General features: G+C 34.3%; 1 protein-coding gene and 1 pseudogene across 1 annotated transcript in view; one reads left to right on the top strand and one right to left on the bottom strand.

The window, feature by feature from the left end:
* The window catches only part of LOC138329825 (tropomyosin-like), a 1,360,115-nt gene that overhangs the window by 848,666 nt on the left and 489,752 nt on the right, over window positions 1-21,697 (top strand). The window lies entirely within an intron of this gene.
* Window positions 1,697-17,712, bottom strand: LOC138328840 (uncharacterized; annotated as a pseudogene).

The following is a 21,697-nucleotide window of genomic DNA, read 5'->3' as shown; positions in this document are numbered from 1 at the left end:
TGGGACAACCAGTAAATAGTATCGCTTATTCCAAATGCATGTATACTGTATACAGAAAACATATAATCATTTTCAAACTGATAACATTAGCGTATCAAGCATTCGGTGACACTAAAACGAACATCATCAGATATTTTTTTTTCATTTATGTAATTTGGTATACGTGAGCTGACTTTTGGTGGATACAAGATAAGAATAGTATAATACCACATCCATGTTTCAGTATAATAACATACCTCCTTACCTTCCGTATTACATACTTTCACATGAAGCTTCAATCGGAGCATCAGAGAGTTATATCAGAGACGACAGTTACCTGATGGTTATTACCAGACTTAATATTTCAGGACTGAACAGTATAATATATATTATGGGGTTGTAGGTAACTATGTGTTAAACACGCTTAACCATAAGGGATTCACAGAATAAAATCAAAAGTATGGCAAATTTAGGACCGAAATCATCAATGTAATTATTTATGTTTGCTATCTTATCCGATATCGTGATTGTTAAACGATAAATTACCTAACATAGAAAAAATAATAATGGATTATATAGTTTTATCATTTATCTAAATATCGCCAAAAATGATACCGCATATATAATTACAAAAAGAAGAAATATGAACAATTAAAAATAACATAATTAACAACATCAGGTTGAGATCATTACTTGCTGTGGACAATAAAATATATGGTACATTGTTGTGGGTAAACAGGTTTGACACAACATGCTTAACTACAAATGTTACGCTATCGAAACAGTAAATTAAGACAAATTTACTACAGAGATATTTTTATTTAAGTCTGCTAGCTGATCCGATGTCATGGTGGTGAAAAGATCACGAGACTAATATTATAGAAGATACGATAATGGGTAATATAGCTGTATCATTGAACTAAATATTGCCAAAAATGACACAATGTTTACAATTACAAAAATAATAAATAAGAATAGATTAATTTAATGATATATAATGAACAGCGTTATGTTGAGATCATTGCTGGTTGTTCAAAATATACACACCGCAGCCCAACATAAAATTAGGTATAAGACAACGAAATTAACGTATTGAAACTCGATAGAATAAAAAAAAAAATACAAAAACTACCATTAAGTGAAATCCTAAAAACATATAGTAGTACATCTATCCTTTATAATGCACATATGTTTAGACAAGAGTCAGTTCAATTCAGAATAACTGTTACAATGTGTGTTGATAGAATATTTGAAATTTGCAATTCGAAATGACTGTTACAAGATGATTTGTCCATCATTGTTTTACTTGTGATAAAAAATATTTCATTCATCGAAATTGTAGGGAAAAAAAGCTGAAAATTTCATTGTTTTTCCGTCATTTCACAAATATGAGAAGATGTAACGTGATTATCATGATTTAATCATATTCAGCATGTTTCAATCATATCAAAAAAAGGTTTATTTCCCTCTTAATGTTGTCTGGTTCTCTATCTATACGCATATATGCGAATGTGTCATTTTGGCCATTTTTGATACCTGATATCCAAGATGGCCGCCATAGGACCCCCATGGGACATTAGTTGTCAATGGCAACAAGCATAAAATGAAACTAAACATCATATCGGTCCAAAAAAACATGTTTCGAAAAACAGCCGGAGGGGTACATGGGAACCTATTTCTCCTCCCCCACTACTTTCAGTAACACAAGTGCTAGATTTCACTGTGGAGCTAACTGCCGTACCCTAGGCCTGTCCAGACTGAACCACCTAATCAAGGCAGACACTGAGGTGGAAGACTCTAACTCTGGTCTACCATGAGCATACAGTACACTGGAAATAACCATGCGATAGCCTACAATAGTACTAGAGGCAAGTTTGCGTTCCCAAAACAAATAGAGAAGGGGATCCGCAATAAGCTGGGCAGAGGCCTTGACCTGATCAATCTTCCTGTCGATACACCAATCACAGACGATCTTCCATGACTGTTGGGCTCCTCAGATAGCTTCCACGCTCTTGAATGGATCTTCCGGACCAAGGCTGGCGGAGGATTTTAGTTCTGAGTGGGAAAACAAGAGGAACATCCACCAACCGAAACGACAAGAGCTCCGGAAACCAGGATTGTCTCGGTCACAAGGGCGCTATCGGAAGGAGGGGAAAATGATGCTCCCGAAAGTTCTATTAGAACCCTGCCCACCAGTTTGAATGGAGGAAATGCATAAGCATATATCCCCTCCAAATCTAGAGATAGAGCGTCCACAGCCCAAGTTATTTGGTCTGGCACCGGAATGACAAAAGTGGACAATTAGTGGCGAAGTGGCGAAAAGGTCTATATGAGGTCTGTTCCACACCACGCAAATGCCCTCGATGATCGGGAGATTTAGCTGCCTTTCTGTCACAACCGGCTTACGACGCCTGAGAAGAATATCCGCCAGAACATTCAACCTGTCTGGAAGATGCTTGACTAAGAGCTCGAGAGTTAACCGCATTTCCTGACAGAAGAGAAGAACACGAATGACGAGGGCACAAAGACCATGAGACTTTGCCCCCACTCTTTCTCTCCAGATGCACGACAGCTGTAGAGTTGTCACTAGTCACACAAACCACCTTGGAATGTAGAATCTTCCGAATAGCATGCAGAGCCAACCTAACAGCTTTATCTCCAGCACGTTTATGTGCTCGGAAACCTGATCCCCATACCACTCCCCCGACTGGCAATGGCCGTCGAGGTAAGCCCCCCAACCTGTCATCTGTCACCGCTTCAGCGTTTCCTAGACTCGGTGAAGTATGAGGGAATCATCGAAATAGATGTGTACATTTATTTTCCTGGAGTTATGAAATCCTACGCCAACCTGCAGCAGTTTGAAGAAAACCAAAGTAACAGTCGTGATACCGAAATGACTGTGTCTCCAGGACAAACAAATCAAGGATAATAATTCGAACACAGTGGTACGTTTCGTTCTGGCACGAGCCGATCATTGTCCAGTTGTTCACTAAAAAGAGAGTGGATCATTACGGTTCTAACCATGTTCTAGTTATAATTGGGGCTGCGATGGCCGATTGGTATGATGTCTCGACATATTACCACAAACCCTCCACCTCTGGGTAGCCTGTTCGAATCTACAGGGGCAGGGGCCAGGTATTGACTGCTGGCGGTGGTTTTTCTCCGGGAACTCCGCCTTTCCTCCACCAATATACCTGGCACATCCTTACATGACCCTGGCTGTTAAAAATGTAATTGTAGTTTGGAACTGTCTGAATCATAGATCAGGAAATATGTAATTTATGTAATTATTATTATGAGATTTTTTTTCTCTATGAGTAGTGTTGGGAGGGGAATGTCCACGATTCTTCTGCTAAAAACATAAAATCCTTTAAAAATACACATATGTTTACACAAGGGTAAGTGCAATTCGAAATGACTGGTACAAGATGTTTTTGTCCATCAATTGTTTTACTTGTGATGTAACTTATGACATTTATCGATATTTTAGGGGGAAAAAATGTGTTTTTTTGCCTGTGTGTGTTGTCTGGTTCGCTGTCTATCCGCGTATATACGGATGTGTTATTTTGGCCATTTTTTGATAATTTTTTTATTGGGGGTCCCTCTCTTTTTCTGACCTCATGTTTCAATCATATAAAAATGTGTTTATTTGCCTCTGAATATTGTCTGGTTCTCTATCTATGCGCATATATCCGAATGTGTCATTTTGATCATTTTTGATACCTGAAATCAAAATGTCGCCATATGGCCCCCATGGGACATTAGTTGTCAATGGCAACAAGCATAAAATGAAACTAGACATCATACAGGTTCTAAAAAAAACATGTTTCGAAAAAATGCCAGAGGGGTACATGGGAACCTATTTCTCCTCCCCCACTGATAAAAGTACCAGACACAGATGGATATGTATCCCCTTCTTGAATATCCCAGGTGCTAAGTGATACAGACATAACTAATGTCAACATAACTCATACCTATAGGATTATAATTAAAGAATAGTTATTGTTATAAAAATGATGATGGTAGTATACTGATCCATCATTTACCTGTCCTGGCAATATATTTATATTTCAAATTTTCTTGCATTTTTATTTCTATCCATCAAATATAACGCGCGAAAACGTCATAAATCAGGATGTGCGTTATATGTGCTTCATATGCTTTCTTGTTATATCTACTTTCCTAAAGAGGAATGAGCAACAAGGCATCCCTCAATGTAACTGTTTCACTAATTATACGGTATATCCATCGTCATATTCAAAAGTGATCAACAAATCTAATTATTACTGCAATTGTTTATACATGAACTCACATTTTGTGGATAAAATATAAGAATTGTACAAATCCATACTTCAGTATGATAACATACTTCCTTATATTTCGTATTACATACTTGACCATAAAGCTTCAATCGAAGCATCGGAGAGTTATATCAGGGGCGGCAGTTATCTAATGGTTATAACCAGGGTTTATATTTTATAACCAAACGACTTGTGCATATTTAATGGTTATCTTTTTGTACATAGAGACATATTTTCATATCATATCGACATTATTCAGTTCGTTAGAGGTCAGGAATACTTCAACAATATGCATACTGTATATTGCGTGCGTGCGAGTTGTTAAAACTACATCATTCCATCACGTGCAATGTGTGAAGACATTGTCTGCGTCGTCGTTATGACTAACCACGCATTAGACATGTTTGAGAAGTAGAAAATACATTCAACATAATTATTTGATTTAAAGTGTAAATGGGGTGATGCCTACTAAACGTAGACTGTGGTTACTTTTATGTTCCCTTTAGAAAAAGTATAAGGGTAAGATGAACTGATAAAAAAAACCTTTCGACAATTAAAGTCTGATAATTTGATTTATATCCTGATTCATTACTTTGGATTTTGAAACAATGGTTTTGTAAAACTTCTGACATATTGAATAATACAAAAACTAATAGGGTATCAGATAGGTCTTATTTTAATGTATTGGCCTATGACTGTTATAAATTAGAGCTATATGCATGTGTCTTTATCAATAATCCACAATAACCTTTTTGCATAATATTAGAATAGAAATAGAAGATTTATTTTAGAAAAAAAACAACAGCAACACAATTCAAAAAGCGTTGTTGAGTTTGAAAAAAAATCCAATACACCGTTTTTACCACTTAGTTATTTTTCAAAGTGTATTTGATAATGATAGCGATTGAGTTCTAGATATTGTCCGTCCTTTTATCTTAACTGTCAATATAGCGATTCCATTAACCATACAGACGTTGATATATTAATTAAACAGAAATAATTTACACGTTCTGATGAATATTTTTTATCTAAATATTATACAAATAACAGCATTTTGATGAGATCGATACATGGTTATATCGACCAAAGAAAAAAGTAACGAATGGGAACGATATTTTATTCTGTGGTCGATATAACCATTTATCACATAATCCGCTTTATATCCAGTGATTTCGACCGTGTAATAGTTTTACATATGTCTTTAATGTAATATGACTTCGAGCGATTTTCATTGGCTAAACATTCATTTCGACTCCAGACAGAAACAATAAAATGGCGTCAGGAAAAATGGCGTGACGTCAGGATTACGAAGACGGCGCGACAAAAGCAGTCTCTGTTGGATTTTTCGAAATACAAAAATAAAAACTTCTTAGACTCGTTTCATAAAATCTCATATGAAATGAACATTCATGTAAGATCCTTTATGTATTGAAATGCTATAATTGTTTTTTTTTCTATTTTTTCTATATTTTCTTAACATTACACCAACATTAGTATAATAAACGTACCTCCTTACCTTCCGTATTACATACTTCCACGTGAAGCTTCAATCGAAGCATTAGAGAGTTATTTCGGGGACTACAGTTATCTGATGGTTATTACCAGGCTTTATATTGTAGAACTGTACAATATAATATATGTCATGTGTTGTAGGTAATTATGTTTAACCATAAATTTCAGCAGTATCATGAAACTTTACAACATAGATCATACATGTAATTATCTATGTTTGCTATCTAATCCAAAGTCATGGTGGTTAATCGATAAATAAAATAACACAGAAGGAATGATAATGGATGATATAATTTCATCATTAATATAAATATCGAAAAAATGACACAGCATTTATCATTACAAAAAGAATACGTAAGAATGAATTTGTTAAAAAAAAAACTTATAAACAAACATTCTGTTGAGATAATTACTTGCTATTTAAAATATACACACCGCAGCCCAAAATTAATAGGCATTAGAAAACGAAATAACAGTATTCAATAAAAAGCCATACGATAAAATATCTTGAAGTGAAATACTAAAAAACATAAAAAAATACCAGAAGTTTGCTTAGTAGATGGATTCGTACCCCCTTCTTAAAAATTCCAGGTACTAATTGATAAAGACCAATATTAACATAAATCATACCTGATCGAAGTAAAGAACAGTTATTATAACAGTAAAGGACAAGGTGCGTTAAGACTCGAATATGGCCTCCAAATTAATTCTCCCGTAAAGAACAACATATTTTGCCATATAACAGTTGAATACATTTGCTAACACATTGCATCCCGAAAACATCCCGCATGTGCTAATTATGTTCACTATGACGTCATCAACATGCAGTTTCCCGCCATTTTTCACAAAAATCCTTGAAAAAAATCATACTTTCGGAGTGGTTTTCTCTAAAAATGACTGTGGCCGCCTTCGTGGAGCAGAAAGAGATTTTCACATGTTGTGTATCGTGTATTTACGCATATTCATGCAAAATATAAAATTGCTCCAAGGTGGCGGCCAAATCCATTTCAAGCCTTTTCTAACCTAAAGATGATGAATTTCTAGCAAAATTTGGCGAGAAGAGGAAAATCATCAATTTGATGACGTCATAGGTGGAGCACATCGTGTACATGGTTATAAAAAGTTATGTTTTGATGAATGGCAAGTATGAGAGTATTTATTGATGTGAAATTGATGTGGATAAGAGTTAATATTTTTCGGCCTGAAAAATTAAGGTCAAATACTGGTCCTATCATATCTACTCCTTTGGCTAAAAATGTATTAATTCTTTACTGTGGGATACATCAGAATTGTATGTTGATAAAATTGTGTCAAATACTTAAAAACAATGATGGTTGTATACTGACCCAGTGTTGATAAAATTGTGTCAAATACTTAAAAACAATGATGGTTGTATACTGACCCAGTGTTGATAAAATTGTGTCAAATACTTAAAAACAATGATGGTTGTATACTGACCCAGCTTTTACCTGACAAGTAATGGTGACATATTCATAGTTCCATTTTTCTTGTATTTGGTATTGGTATTCATGAGCTATAGCGCTAACGTTATAAATCGGGTTGTGTGGTATATATGTTACATATGATTTCTTGTTATATCCACTCCCTTAACGATACGTTAACCAGGTATTCCATATATCAAGTAACCGTTTCACCAATTACATGTATGTAATAATCTTCATGTTTCAGAATGATCAATAAATATTTTCGAACTTTTGTATACATGAAATCACATAATAGTATTAGATATAAGAATAGTGCAATGCCAATCATGCTTTAGTATGATGGCATACCTCCTTACTATTTTCGTATTACATACTTGACCATACAGCTCCAATCGAAGCATCACAGAGCTATATTAGGGTCCATAGTTATATAATGGTTATAACGAGGCTTCGTATTCCTATAACTGGACGATATGTGTATATTTACCAATTTTAATCAGTTCGTTAGAGGTCAGGAGAACTTAGAACTTATTGGTGTATGTGAGTTGTTAAAGATACATTGCATGCAATTTGGTAAGATATTGTTTGAGTGCTCGCTATGATTAAATACGTATTTGATATGTTTGAGAAATAGAAAAGACATTCAACAAAATCATTTGATTTAAAGTGTAAATATACCACAGAAATATGCCTACTAAATGTAGACAACGGTTAATTCTATATTTTCCATTTAGAAAACTATCAGGGTTAGATGAGCTGATAAAAGACAATGACGTCTGCTACTTTTATTTTAAGTTTGATTGATTTCTTTGAAGTTAATTATTTTGTAAAAATTCTGACATATTGAATAATACAATACTGTTACGAATTAGAGTTATCTATTTACGTCCTGATCAATAATACACATTGTCAATCAACTCTTTCATATTAGTAATATGACTGAAGGCAAGGTCTTATAGGGCGCAGCCAGATGTTTCAGTAAACATTAATTATGCAATGTTAAAAAGTGCAATTTATGGAAATAACGGAGCAGAATTTTCTGTTTATTTTTTAGTCATATATTTACACTCTATCCTTGTCCCAAATCCCCATTTGAGAAGGAAAACCCCATTAGAGAAAGAAGAAATTTTATTTCTGTAACAGATATTCCGTTTTTGGTCAGCTGATTACATTGAATGTTGGTCTAAATCACTTAAACGCTTGCAAAATTAAAGAGCTTCTGCCGGATGAAGGTTACGTGTGTCAGAGCGTTTGAACCGCTTGATTATAAAATAAGCTGACTTCAAAGCATCATATCCATGGTGATTACCCATGATTCCCCTCCCCATATGTATAACAAACAGCGGCTGCAAACTAAAGCCGTCAGTATGTAGAATTGAAATTTGAAAATAGTTTTTTTTTCTAATATTTTCACGCATGTGCTACCTTAGACGTGCTTAGCCCCTATACAAATAAAGAAATACTATAAAAAAAACCTGGAAGTTACATATTTTGCCAACATCCAAACACACCGTTTGAACCACTGTTATGTTTGTCATTGTGTATTTAATGATAGTACCGTCTGATGTATGGATTTTGCCTGTCCTTTTATTTTTAACTGTCAATATAGCGATTCCATAAACCATACAAACCTTGATATATTTCTTTAACAGAAATAATTGCATGTTCTGACGAATTTCTTTATACACGTATTGTTTTATTTATTGAACTGACGATGAAAACATCCTTCAATGTTCATTTTGTGACTTTATTAAAAGTTATGTAGAAAATATATTCAAAAGTCGTGGCACACGTTCTATTTCACACAGGCATCATATGGAGTTTAAGGTGATACTCTTTACAACATGAGTATTTAACAATCATACTTTGTTCTCATTTTTTTAATATAATTGCATAACAGTTTACAAATTTGAACTTAGTTTGAACTTTTTTTTTAAATCTCTCAAAAACAAAACAATGTATTGCAAAATGTCATGATTACGTTTCATGTTATATGTGCATGTCTGAAAAACAAATGTGATACCACCCCTTTGTCACCGATAAAACATTGGTGTACTTCGATTTTGGAAGCAATGTATTTCAAGGATGTATTATCCGCCCACAAATAGTTTTAAATCATGAAAAAAATATAATAACCTGCAGTATTTTATATTATTTGCTATTATAATAGTTGTATTCGACTGTACTCAGTTGTTAAGTAAGTAAGTAGGAATCTAAAAAAGAACTCTATGAACTGCTTTAGCACCTAGCTTGATGTGCGTTTGGAAGTAGAAATGTATAAAATATTGATTATTGAATATAAATACGAACATGTAAATAAGAATGAACAGGTCATTGTTACGTGTGCAATGTTATCCAAATTCTTGATGGTTAAACAATAGATAAAAGTATAAAAGAAAACAATAATTGGTAATAAGAAGTTGTATCGGTGGGTGAACTAATTATTGTCAATAATGGCACAACAATTTATATTCGCGAATGTTGGTCCTCACAAACGTGTCTCAAATAGAAATCGCGAAATTTAGTAGCCGCAAAAGGAAATTAGTTTATAGAAAATCAAAACTGATTTATATTCTACTACGTTACATGGTGATGTATGATCTTCTTTAGTAGTTGATCTATATGTGTTATATTTGCTTTCCTCACAATAACATTTATTCGTTACCGTTGCACGTATATGTTACTTACTAGACTGTTATATAAAACATATTCAAACGTATACAAATATCTTGGCATACTTTCTGTTTGATATTGGTGTCAAATGTGTTTTATGGTGATTCGGTTTACAATATGAGCGTATTCAACATTCAAGCTTTGTTCCCTTATGTTGAATATACTCGTAATTGCATAACAGTATACAACTTTGTACTTAGTATGTACTCTTTTTTTTCAGTCAATCTCTTAAAATATTTTATTCGAAAATGTTGTGATTACCTTTCATGTTATATGCTTGTCTGAAAACATCGGGTATAACCATGACATTACGCCACTTTGACATGCTAAGTTAAGGAGTGTGCGTTTGTATGTACCTGTTGTAGGTACAATAACATCATAGTTATGAAAGACAAATATGATACTATACCTTTGTGACCGATAAAATAACGCTTAGTTAGTTGTCATTAAATATATCTTAAATTTAAGATTTGAATGAAGTCAATATGATTTAATACGTGGTTTTGAAGTTATTTCCTCCCTTTGGGAAGTAGCAGAAGTGTATTTCAATGAACTTATTCTACATCCACAAGGAGTTTTAAATCATAAAATGTATAATAATCTGCTGTAAGTATTTCATTATAGTTGTTATTACAATAGTTGTATCCGACAGTATTATATTGTGAAGTAAGAATATTGGGAATTTAAAAAAGGAAGCCCTAAGAACTGTTTTGATAACTAGCTTAACGGGCGCGTAGGAGTAAAAACGTATAAAATATTTATAGTCGTATACAGATAAGAAAATGTAAATAAGAATAAATAGATCATTGTTGTGTGTGCATTTTAAACAAAGTTTTGATGATTAAACAATAAATAAAAGACAGTTATAGAAGAACAAATTATTGGTAGGAATCAGTTGTATCAGTGAAGTAAATATTGTCAAAAATGCCACAACAATTAAAATGAACTGTAAACCAATTTTGTTTTCGCGTGTAATTTGCTTTTCGCGATCAAAATCAAACCGCAAAAGTTTATCTCTGCAAAATATTATCGACATCATCTCTATCGATAGGAATTAGCGTTATTTTTTTTTTTAATTTGCGAATTTTAGTCTTCGCGAACGTGTTTTGAAATGAAAATCGCAAAATTTAGTAGCCGTGAAAGAAAGTTGGCTAATAGAAAATAAAAACTGATTGATTTAAAATACATAAAAACCTCTGTCGAGATGTGTATGCATGTAAGTTACAAAAACAACATAATCACATCACATGCAATTTGTTAAGAGATTGATAGCGTCATATTTATGATTATTTACGTATTTGGCATGTTTGAAGTAGAATTACATTCAACAAAATTACTTGATTTAAATGTACTAAGAAAATGTACTTTAGAAAGATGTCTACTAAATGTAGACTGCGGTTACTTTTATATTTCCTTATGAAAGCTATCACGGTTAGATGAGGTGATATAAGACATTTTTGCAATGAATGTGTGCTACTTCGATTTTTAGTTGTATTTATTACTTTTTAGATTGAAACAATTGATTTATAAAATTTCTGATATATTGAAAACCTACTGAAAATATTAAGGTATAAGTTAAATAGTTTTTTTTTAATGTATTACCATATGGCTGTTGTAAATTAGAGCTAACTATATATTTCGTTATCAGTAATACACAAACAACTCTTTGATATTAGTATAACAATAGATAAAAAAAAATATTAAAAAACTATAAAAACACGTCCGAACACAATGATAGACCGCAAGCGAGTTTAAACAGTCAACATACATTTCACTACAGTGGGTTTTTCTGGCATATCACTGTAAAACCAACTAATCTGATTAGAACTGGTTTGTTTCGGATACATATATACAGTCGCTTCAAGATACGTGTTTGTGTGTGTACAGGATCTATATACAATACCTGCATAGCTATGAAAGACATGTAATAGTATCCGTTTGTTACCGATAACATTGAGCTGTTAGCAGTTAGCTGCCATTAAATCTATCTAACATCTAAACTTTAAATGAAGTCTTTTCATTTCGGTTTCGTAGGTGAATCCGAAGTTTTTGTCCCTCCATTCGGAACTAGAATTTAGTATCTATCCAAAAATTTTCATTAGAAAGAATATTAATCAAACCGCTGGAAGTATTTTGTATTTTGTTATTATAATCTATTTATTCGACAGTGCTCTGTACTTAAGCAATAATAATGGGGAATTAAAAAAAGAAACCCTAAGAACTGTTTTAACAGCTAGCTTAACGTAAGTGTAGGAATAAACACGTCTAAAATATTGATAATGGAATATTAATGTTATATAATGTTTTCATTACCTTTAATTTTACATTCATGTTTTAACATTTTGGATATAACTTTGACATCACATCACTCTTTGCATGCCTAGACGTTTAAAGCCGAGGGACATATTTTTATTTGCAAATTATAGCACAATTATGAAAGACAATTTGTTTTAGTAGTTCTTGTTGGAGGTAGAAAACAGTGTATTTCAATGAACTCGTTGTCTATCAACACACAGTTTTAAACCATAAAAGTATAATAAATCGCTATAAGTATATGTTTTTTTAATTTTATAATAGTACTCTATAGGTAAGTAAGAATGTTGGGAAACTTAAAAAAAGGAAACTATAATAATTGTTTTAACAACTACCTTGACGTAGATTTGGGAGTTAACACTTCTGAAATATAGTTAACGGGTTAACTTTTTATTGTATATGGATATGAATAAATACATCATTTTTAATGTCTTTTATCGTATCCGATGTCGAGGTGGTTATACAATAAGTACACGACTATTATTATAACAGAAGAAATAATATTGGTCAATGTACAGTACCAGTAAGCTATTGCCAAAATGGTACAATAATTGTATTTAAAAGGAGTAAATGAAAACGGCATTATTAAAAATGCATGATTTATCCCTGTCGAAATAATTTATCGATGGCCATTAATACACACCGCAGCCAAATATATGTAAAATAAAGTGAAAGTCAATATATTCAGAACTAAACTGTTATAAGGATCAATAAAAGCTGATTAAATTAAACTACATAATTATTCTGTCGATACAATTACTCGATGACCATTAAATACACATCACAGTTCAAAAAATGTATATAAGAAAAAAGAAAATGCACTTTGGATAAATTGAAAAAAAAGAGAATAAAACTAATATATATGGTCTTTAAGTGAAATCACGAAAACAGAAAAATGGGAGTCGTTTATATGGATACGTACAAAGTTTAAACAATAAGCATTTGTGATTTACAAGTAAAAGAGGTAAACACGTGATGTAGACAGTGTGTATGGTATTAAAAGTATACCAGATTACTGATACAGAATGAGATACAGAGAAAATAATTTGATCACGTTCATGATATTTAAACGATACATGGATAAATCATCAATATTGAATGGGAAACACACCAGTTATATACACTTTGAAGTATTTAATACACAGATTGCATGCACAAAACACCCAACAAATATAATTCTGTTAATTTTACATCAACTACAAATGTACGTCAAAAGGTATTATGGAAGAATGGCCGCAGTATGATAAGAGCCCAGAAGGAGAACTGGTAGCCAAAGAACCGAGCATACCAGTGTCTCCCACGGTAACACGAGAGACCGGTTCCCCTAGGTTAAAATTTCTGAGGGCGATCTAGACAATGAGACCTCCATCCGTTTACTAAAACCCATTATCACCACCAGCCCACCTCGGTCAAATATAACAAGGTGGACACCTCCCTCCATGGTACCACGGAGGGAGGGGGAGCCTGCGGTAACGACAGAAACCCAAATCTTTATGCCTAATAAACACCAGCCTGCTGTAAAGCAAAGCTGGTATGAGTACTTAGCCGGATGAGCCCATGTCCCTCTCTGTCTCCCTCTGGGCTCAGCCACCTGAGGGGATTTTTTTAAATCCCCTCACACCCATACTGCGTACCTACATCCATACCTAGCAACCTATAACCCTGACTATAATATAACCTTTTTCTATATTAACCCAATCCCCCAACAACCTATGGTAACAATATAGGTCTCTACCCCACCCCTACCAACCCCCCAACCCCCCAACCTAATTTGTGCCTAAGTGTGAAATTTCACCTAATCCTGATTACAAAGGATAGGAAATGTAGCACTAGTCTTAGTATTGGAATCTGAAAAAATATTCTAGCCCTCCCTGGTAGTTGTTGAGCAGAATCCCAATACCTGTGGTTGAAAGATGAGTGCCATCTGGGCGGTATAAAGCTGCCGTGTGTTGATTGGATTATAGCATGGCATAGGACCTTACCCCTGACTCAAAAATGTTTCTTAATTGCATAGTTTATACGCTCTCTTTTCCTCTCAACTTTGGCATATGAGCAAGCCCCATACCAGTAACTCCTGGGTAGTATTTCAGACCAAATTATAGTAGTAAGGGGAGATATCAAAGCAAACCTTAAAAGTGAACACCTGATTGTTTCTATCAACTCTTTGCCTAAGTTTAATGCTGACTACATAATTGGACCCAAATTGAATCAGAATCATTTTTGGAGGCGGGGATTTTCCCAATTCGTTCTCAATGAGAGGGTCAAATTCACACCAGGTAATGCCTCTACGGGTCATCCAATGAATAGCATACCCCTTTCTGTCAAGATTAAGGTTTGTACCACCCGGTCTCTTAGCTGCCTCCTTCATACCGAAGATCCTATGACCCATATGGGGGATAAGTCACCTGAAAGAATATCTTATGATGTTTTAGAAAAGCATGAAATTGCAATAATATTAATAATCCAAATTTAAATCAAAACGCTCTAATAAAACCATAACCGACTTTATTATAATTAACTCTACATGGGAAATCACACAATGTGGTAAATTCAGGTTCACTCCCAGCTGCTGTATGCCTAGCTAAAACTGTCTCTACTGGAGTTCTTATGTATTTTGAGTAGACCTTTTATTTCCATCGACCCCATGCTTGTATTTCCCTGGTGGCTGCCTCAGTAGCGGCCCCTATACGAATAAGAGTGAGTTTTGTAATGAGACACAGGGATGCGCGAAAAAGTTAATGATTTCTTTAAAACAGCAGCTACCTGATAGCGAGTAATTGATGGACCATTCCTATGTATAAATAACTGCTGATTAACTGTATTTGGCCGAATCAAAATATATTTGTTCAGAAGTGAGACGTGGCAAATATCTGAGTTAGGATAACTGTTGATATGTAATAATGCAGAGTGACCTCGTTGGTCAGTCTTTGATTCCCTGATACAAACTGTTAAAGGAAAGGAAAGGGAATTTACAATGGTAACATCTCAAATTCCCAGTTGACGTGCATTACTACCATTGCTACATATACTGGATTCTGAAAATTCTGCAACCCTCGGAAATTCGAAAAGTCAATGCTGCAGAAAAATATGTGCTTCATATTTAGAGCTACAGACTGATGAAAGGGAGGTAACCAGTTTTTTTTTTTTTGAGTAGGGGTAAAGTAATAGGGAGAAGCGCATCCACGTGTTTGTTACCACGCTGTGCCCCCTCCATAATTTTCTTAATAATAAAGCATTGTGTTGAATCTTGTTGACCCCGCAGATTATGCTCATGGGATATTCCACTCATATAAGTGGAAATTGTTGATGCTGAGTATCCCTGTAGTGACATATGAGATATAAATTGTACTGAATGTTCTGAGGGGACAGGCCAAATGCTCGACATATTATAAGAGGGCTGACCGGCGAAACCTGGCCCACTGTTGACGAGAAATGGAATCAGCTATAACATTATATTTACCAGGAATGTCTTCTGCCCTGAAAGTATACACCAAAGCCCTTTTCTTGACCACCTGCACTGTCTGTATATAATTCCATTGAAGCAGAGGTGCTCCAGTACTAGTGTCTATCTGGAATTACTGTCAAACAATTGTAATTTTCCAAAAATGACAACCATACTTTAATGTCTGCCTTCATCGAGGCACTAACTCTAATCTTATGATGTGTCTTGTCCACACCAGCAATAGTATCAATAAGACGACGACAAAATGCACGGCCAGGGGCGACAACTCGACATGCAAAGTTTAGCATACCCAGTACTGATTGAAGCTTAAGCAGGGTCAATTTGTTAACTGTTAACAAATACTCAAGCTCTTTACATAACTGAACAATTTTGTCCCGAGGTAATCGTATTACTAATTCAACTGTATCAAACTCAACTCCCAGAAAATATAAAGTTGTAGGTCCTACAGTTTTTTCTTGGGATAATTGTAACCCTATTTCATGTGAAATATTCTCAAATATATCTAAAGAAGCTTTCACTCTGATTGTTTCCAGACATTCCCACAAAAAGAATATCATCTAAATAATGCAGAATGTTTTTGTTACCAGTTTTGTTAACAACTAACCAGTTAATAAAAGCTGCATCATCTATGCTTGTATAAGACACACTACATAACTCTGGTGGAATAAAATAATTTATGGAATTGTGATCTGGATACGACAAATGATGTATAACTCTATAGTCACCGTCCTTTTTGGGAATTAGACCTACTGGCGTTACCTGTAAGGTGGGCAGAGGGGGGTACAAAAAGGGACCTGCTTTGCGTCCAGCATCAAACTCTTTCTTTATTTTGCCCTGTAATATTTCTAGGGCCTGCTTGGTGCTAGCTAAATTACCTGCCTCGCGTGCTCTACGAGGACCTTATACTCCAGAGAGAACCCCTCCTTAAATCCCTTTGCGATATTATCCCTGACATCTGTTAACGGATAATCCTGCAAGTACTTTAAAAGTTTTTCATAAATTATAGGAGTAGTACCAAGTTATAAAGATTGCTGGGAAGTTGTGGATTGTTTGCGCTACCTAACTCTTCATCTGTATTAGTGCAATTATTGTTGTCAAGTCATTGCTTATACACTTAAATCTAGGATGTGATCCCCGCATGTACTACATGCATGACAATAGCGACATTAGGACCCAAAATTACATTACAGTTTTCCCTTTTTGAAATTATAACAGCACCCTGAACTTGGGACAGCAGATTTAGAACTAGAGGGCTTGGGAGATGATAGCTGATCAACGTTTGAATCTGTTATGTTAATCTGGCTAGGTGAATTATACATGAGCCATAACTCTGTGTCTATCACACCCCATAATGAATAGGGGTTCTTGGACTTGCGCAATCTGTATTGCTCATCGTACTGTACCCAGCCTAAATGACCTGATCTAACTGCCGCCAAACGGATGTCATGCATATATTTTCCGAGTTCTTGACATTTTTTTCTGGGTATTTTTCTATCATCACACTTGCATATGTGAGAAAGGCTGATGTCCAAGCATGAATGTTAGTTACCTGCTTAGCGATATTGGATGGTTTTTTTTTTTTTTTTTTTTATTACAAATTTCCCATACTTGATTACTAAATCCCCCGATGTCTCGAAGCCCGCCGCCATTTTCCGCGCAGATTCGAGTAATAAACCGAGGTCCAAAAACTCGGTGTTCCAGATTTTGTCCTTTATTTTTGGTGGAATATTATAACCCACAGGATCAAAAATACTTGGTACCGGAGATGAACCCCCCAGTACATGTGAAGTGCCCGGGATTTGCACTAAATCAATTATCTCACCAGGTCTGTCCTGACTCACGCCATTAGGCCTATTGCCCCTCTCGGGGGCCCTTACATTGGGCTGACTTCCCTCATATTTCTTGGACGTTTTTCACCAGACGTAGCTTCATCGAAACTAACACCGTCTGATGCCGACGCCGATGCTCTCTTCCTGGGTTTTACGCCCGGGCCCCTTGCTGAAGAACGCCTAGGTTTTGGTGCCATGTCTTTTGATAAATTGTGTGCCTTGACGAATGTCTAACCGGAAGTTATAATCCAATAAAGGAGGGGCGCGCTCGATTGGTATCTCACCCTATTAAAGGTACCCAAAATAATTCTAAGTGGGGCGCGCTCGATTGGTATTTCGGCCTATTAAAGATACCTAGTACCTACATGTATCATATCCTTATTGTTACCTATAAACTATAAATAAAGCATTCGCTGGCATTAAACACGTTTATCTGTTATTTGATAAACGCTAGTAATGTAGAAAAAACATATCAACAATTCATGTCTATGCACTTCAGACATGAGCATAATTATAATTATATTTTTTTTCCAAGTAACATAATTAATATGTATAGTTCGATGTTAAATCCCATTACTTTCACTAAAATCACAATAGCGTTAGTATAGATATAAACTGCTAAATTACTCTAACACTTTACTTCGGGGTATTCGGTATATATTTAAAGAATATTGCTTCACCTTCGCATTTTTAACTACAAAGCGCGTAGTTTCACTAATAAAATGCTAATATATCACTATAGCTGTCGTCATGTTTCAGGATAATTAGTATATGTTGTTAAGTCATAATAAAACGTCTTTCATTCCTAAAATATGTGCCGTAATTTCCATACCCACGAATCAAGAAAACCTTTTAATTTGTTTTTCACCACCAATATTTTGAGAATAACAACACTTATAATGCATAATTCTTATTAGTTTTATGAGTGAATTACTACCCATATACACGTAGTGCCAACATAATTATAGTCTATAATTTCATTTCACATTTTTACAGACTACCATTGTTATTAGTAATGGTAACGTAATTTCTGCAGGTTTATTTCTATCAGGTCCTGCATAAGACATAAACAATAGAGCATATATTATATTTGGTGACCAATGTTTATAAGGCAACATACATATTTGTCTGTCCATTTAAATAATTGTCCTACTACAGTTACACGGTGATGTATTGTCTTGATTTATTGTTGACCTTTTTGTGTTATATTTGCTTTCCTCATAATAGCTTCAATTCAATACTGTTGCATTTATCAATTATTTACTAGATTGATGTATAAACATAAATTTATTCAAACGTATACAAATAACGTGACATTAATAATATATGCCACATAATTATAATATAATATAAATTATATATTAAATATAATATATGCCGTCATATGGGTTTTGAGGTAATACTGCTTATAGCATGAACGTTTGAAAATGTTCCCTTGATTTTGATATAATTGTATCACAATAACTCTTTCATAATTTTTATATTAGTTTGTCTTCTTATTTTAAATGTCTCACAAAAGGAAACATTTTATTGGGGATAGTCTTAATCATGTTTCAGTTTTCATGTGTATGAAAACATTGCGTATAACCATGGCATTACACCACTTAAATATAGTCTTTTCAATTTGGTTTAGTAAGTGGTTTTGAAGGTTTTGTCCTTCCTTTGGAAATGGAAGTGTATTCCGATGAACGTTTTCTCCATTTACAAATGTTTTAAATCTAAAAAAGTATAACATACCACTGGAAGGTTTTTCTTTTTCTTTTTTTTTTGCTATTAGTTTTATTTGACAGTACTCTGTATTCTCTGTTGAGATCAATACTCGATGATCATTGATACACACACACCAAAGCCAAATGTAAAATAGGGTATTCCAAATATAAGTGTACTTAACATTAACTTGAAACTCAATATATTAAAACTAACATATAATATATTTAAGTGGTATTCTAAGCACAAAAATGGGAGACTTTTACATAGATGGATTCGTACACTTTTCTTATCACTGTCATAATATTGAAAACGATGGTAGTTACAAATACTTGACACAAAATGGGAAATATACAACATACACCCAATATAAATTTAGGTCAAAATCTATAGGAAACTTTATATCAACATTTCTTATCTGGAGTCAGATCCAAAAAATGAATCAGTGTTATACTTATTTATATATGTAATATATTTAACTTTGAATTAAGAATACGTCTTCCATACCTAAAATATGTACCCTAATTGTCATACCCAAGAATGAAGAAAAGCTTTTAATTTATTATTCACCACCACAGGTTGTCAACAATTTAAGATTAACAACACTTAAGATGCATCCGTTTTAATTTTAGTACTATAAGAAGAGATGAGAATGATTATCGGCAGTCCTGTCAAACACATTTACTGCCTAAATGATTATGTTTACATCCAAGTGCAGTGAAATGGGTATACATAATCAGACCATGAGACCAAGGTCTGTTCTATACTTATAGTTCCATTTTATATTTCTACAGTGTTATTAGTAATGGTTAAGTGATTGCTGCAAGTATATTTTCATCTAAACATAATCTAGGCATAAACAAAATAATTTCACAGTGAATATTTTTTATGTTGTCACTATTGTTTATAAGGATCACACATGTGTGTCTGTCCATTTAAACGATTTTCAAACTTTAATTCATCAATAAAACCTTGTGACTGTAAAACCTTAATAGATCAGTAAAGAGAAAATAACATGTCAATATGTCCTGCAGTTATAGTATATACAACTTAAAGCTACATGCATTTGCACCAGGTGTCGTAAATAGTCTTCTGGAAATACACAAATGTGGTATAATGTCACAGTCGTACCTTCATGCATATAAATATCATTTTCATCTTAAAATCAGAATCAGAGAATAACTGTAAAATATCAGAATATATAGATAGATTTCTTTATTTTCTCTGGTTAGAGATTTTCATCAACCATATCGTTTGTTTACATCAAATCAAAACAACAAAGTATATACAAAATTATAGAAGAGTGTTCATCTCTGAGATCATTGCAGGCACCAGATCAGCAATGTTCATCATCATTAAAGCCCACTTTTCGTGGTCCAAGTAAATGCTGTTTAAACTTCCATGATAAAAAATTGCATTGTCTTTCGTCTGTTAAATGGTCGAATTTTACGTAATCCGATACGCCTAATACGTTTAATAAAAACTTTAATAATGCATCGCGACTTTTGAATAGTGTCGGACACTGGACTAGAAAATGAACCGTTATATTATCAGTTTCTTTCTTACATATTTTACATGTCACCGTGTTTTTCTCATGACGCTATGATAATTTTACCAGTTCGACAAGTATCCATGTATATTTCGGGTATTCTAGACTCAGTAGCCACAGCGGGTTAGGACCATGAGTGTAGTGAATTGAATTGTATGTCTGAAGTCTTTTATAATATATCATAGCGTCTTGCCAGTTTTTCTAATATAAATCCTCGACTGTTTTTCTGCAAAAGTTCTTCCATGTTGTTTGCGAAGGCCACAATCCATCGAACACATAGTCCAGCAACAGGGATGATATGTTTAGATTTCCCGCAATGAAGAATATATCGCGAACAAAAAATTCTGTTTTCATCATTATATCACCGAAAATAAAGGAGCGCAATCTAATCTTAAAGACAATTTTCCACATAGAGTTACTACTTGCCGCACATAGCTTATTGAAGAACACGCGCTTCCTACGATCAACCTCGGCGTAGATGTCTAATAGCCCGATGGCGCGTGTTGTGACTGACGATGGAGACGTTTGCTCGAAACCTTGGTACATCCGGGCGGCGTATCCTTGCACAATTTCGAGTTATGGGCCAGATTGTTGTGTTGGATGAGCCCAAAGCTCCGATCCATACAAAAATCGTGACTGAACCATAGATTGCACGAGTTTACAGCTTCTCAATGGGTTCATACCTCAACTGTGTATGCCAACATCAATTAGAGAATTCAGAATCTGTCCTCCCTTTCGCACATGATGACCTGATGTTTTTATTACAGTGTAAATTTGCAGTAAAAAAATATTCCCGCGTACTCTTTGGTGGTGACTCATTGTATAGGTTGTCCTAGCTTACATTCAGTCTATTATGACTCAAGCGCCATTTGCAGGAGAGATCGAATGCTTTATCCAAGAGGTTCTACAAATTAACAGTAGAGCAG

Source organism: Argopecten irradians, chromosome 8 (genome assembly GCF_041381155.1).
Source record: "Argopecten irradians isolate NY chromosome 8, Ai_NY, whole genome shotgun sequence".
NCBI lineage: Eukaryota > Metazoa > Mollusca > Bivalvia > Pectinida > Pectinidae > Argopecten > Argopecten irradians.
This window is presented reverse-complemented; position numbering and strand designations above follow the sequence as displayed.